Genomic DNA, 3,740 nt, shown 5'->3' with positions numbered 1-3,740 from the left:
AGTCGCCATGGCAACACTGAGACCATAGCAATAAAGTTTAAATCAAGTTAACTGTCTGTTTCATTTACCTAAACATTATTCAGTTAAAGGTGGATATTAGTTATCTGACCTAAAATGTGTCACTATTAAATAATTACTGATCAACTATAAAACACACCAACCAATCAGAATATGACTACACACCAACAATCACAAAACCACTACACAACAACAATACGACTACACACCAACAATCAGAATACGACTACACACCAACTAATCAGAATACGATTACACACCAACTAATCAGAATACGACTACACACCAATCAATGAGAATACGACTACACACCAACAATCACAATACGACTACACACCAACAATCACAATACGACTACACACCAACCAATCACAATACGACTACACACCAACCAATCAGAATACGACTACAAACCAACCAATCAGAATATGACTACACACCAACAATCACAATACGACTACACACCAACCAATCACAATACGACTACACACCAACAATCAGAATACAACTACACACCAACTAATCAGAATACACCTACCAGCAATCAATCAGAATACAACTAAACACAATCCAAAGATAATACGTCTACACACCAACAATCACAGTACGAATACACACCAACCAATCACAATACAACTACACACAAACCAATCAGAATACGACTACACACCAACTAATCAGAATACGACTACACACCAACAATCACAATACAACTACACACCAACTAATCAGAATACGACTACACACCAACCAATCACAATACAACTACACACCAACCAATCACAATACGACTAAACACCAACCAATCACAATACGACTACGACTAACTAATCACAATACGACTACACACATACCAATCACAATACAACTACACACCAACCAATCAGAATACGATTACACACCAACAATCACAATACGACTACAATCCCACTAATCAAAATACGACTACACAACAATCAATCAGAATACGACTACACACCAGCCATCACAATATGACTATACACCAACCAATCAGAATACGACTACACACCAACAATCAGAGAACGACTACACACCAACCAATCAAAATACGACTACACACCAACCAATCACAATACGACTACACACCAACCAATCAGAATACACCTACCAGCAATCAATCAGAATACAACTAAACACAATCCAAAGATAATACGTCTACACACCAACAATCACAGTACGAATACACACCAACCAATCACAATACGACTACACACCAACAATCACAATACAACTACACACAAACCAATCAGAATACGACTACACACCAACTAATCAGAATACGACTACACACCAACAATCACAATACAACTACACACCAACTAATCAGAATACGACTACACACCAACCAATCACAATACGACTACGACTAACTAATCACAATACGACTACACACATACCAATCACAATACAACTACACACCAACCAATCAGAATACGATTACACACCAACAATCACAATACGACTACAATCCCACTAATCAAAATACGACTACACAACAATCAATCAGAATACGACTACACACCAGCCATCACAATACGACTATACACCAACCAATCAGAATACGACTACACACCAACAATCAGAGAACGACTACACACCAACCAATCAAAATACGACTACACACCAACCAATCACAATACGACTACACACCAACCAATCAGAATACGACTATATACACTAATAAATCAGAATACGACTACACACCAACCAAAGAGAATACGCCTACACACCAACCAATCAGAATACGACTACAAACCAACCAATCAGAATACGACTACACACCAACCAATAAGAATATGACTACACACCAACTAATCAGAATACGACTACACACCAACCAATCAGAATACGACAACACACCAACAAATCAGAATATGACTACAAACAAACTAATCACAATACGACTACACACCGACCAATCAGAATACAACTACAAACCAACTAATCAGAATACGACTACAAACCAACCAACCAGAATATGACTACACACCAACCAATCAGAATACGACTACACACCAACAATCAGAATACGACTACACACCAACTAATCAGAATACGACTACACACCAACCAATCAGAATACGACTACAAACCAACTAATCAGAATACGACTACACACCAACCAATGAGAATACGACTACAAACCAACCAACCAGAATACGACTACACACCAACTAATCAGAATACCACTACCCACACAAACCAATCACAATACAACTACAAACCAACTAATCACAATACGACTACACAACAACCAATCAGAATACGACTACACACCAACCAATCAGAATACGACTATAAACACCAATCAATCAGAATACGACTACACACCAACCAGTCAGAATACGATTACAAACCAACTAATCAGAATACGATTACAAACCAACCAATCAGAATACGACTACACACCAACCAATCAGAATATGACTACACACCAATCAATCAGAATACGACTACACACCAACAATCAGAATACGAGTACACACCAACCAATCGGAATACGACTACACACCAATCAATCAGAATACAAGTACACAACAACCAATCACAATACGACTACACACCAATCAATCAGAATACGACTACACACCAATCAATCGGAATACGACTACACACCAACTAATCAGAATACGACTATACACACCAACTAATCAGAATACGACTATACACCAACTAATCAGAATACCACTACACACCAACCAATCACAATACGACTACAAACCAACTAATCACAATACGACTACACGCCAACCAATCAGAATACGACTACACACCAACCAATCAGAATATGACTACACACCAATCAATCAGAATACAACTACACGCCAACAATCAGAATACGAGTACACACCAACCAATCAGAATAAGACTACACACCAATCAATCAGAATACAAGTACACAACAACCAATCAGAATACGACTACACACCAATCAATCAGAATACGACTACACACCAATCAATCGGAATACGACTACACACCAATCAATCGGAATACGACTACACACCAACTAATCAGAATACGATTATACACACCAATCAATCACAATACGACTATACACCAACTAATCAGAATACCACTACACACCAACCAATCAGAATACGATTACAAACCAACTAATCAGAATACGACTACACACCAACCAATCAGAATACGACTACAAACCAACTAATCACAATACGACTACACACCAACCAATCAGAATACGACTACACACCAACCAATCAGAATACGACTATAAACACCAATCAATCAGAATACGACTACACACCAACCAATCAGAATACGATTACAAACCAACTAATCAGAATACGATTACAAACCAACCAATCAGAATACGACTACACACCAACCAATCAGAATATGACTACACACCAATCAATCAGAATACGATTACACACCAACAATCAGAATACGAGGACACACCAATCAATCAGAATATGACTACACACCAATCAATCAGAATACGATTACACACCAACAATCAGAATACGACTACACACCAATCAATCAGAATACGACTACACACCAACCAATCAGAATACGACTACACCAATCAGAATGTATGTATATGTATGTAAGTATGTATGTATATGAATATTAATGTATGTATGTATATGTATATGTATGTATGTATATGAATGTATGTATGTGTATGTATGTATGTTTATATGTATATATATGTGTATATGTATGTATGT

This window comes from Sebastes fasciatus, chromosome 4 (assembly GCF_043250625.1).
Source record: "Sebastes fasciatus isolate fSebFas1 chromosome 4, fSebFas1.pri, whole genome shotgun sequence".
NCBI lineage: Eukaryota > Metazoa > Chordata > Actinopteri > Perciformes > Sebastidae > Sebastes > Sebastes fasciatus.
The sequence above is the reverse complement of the archived record's forward strand: the minus strand, read 5'-3'. Positions refer to the sequence as shown.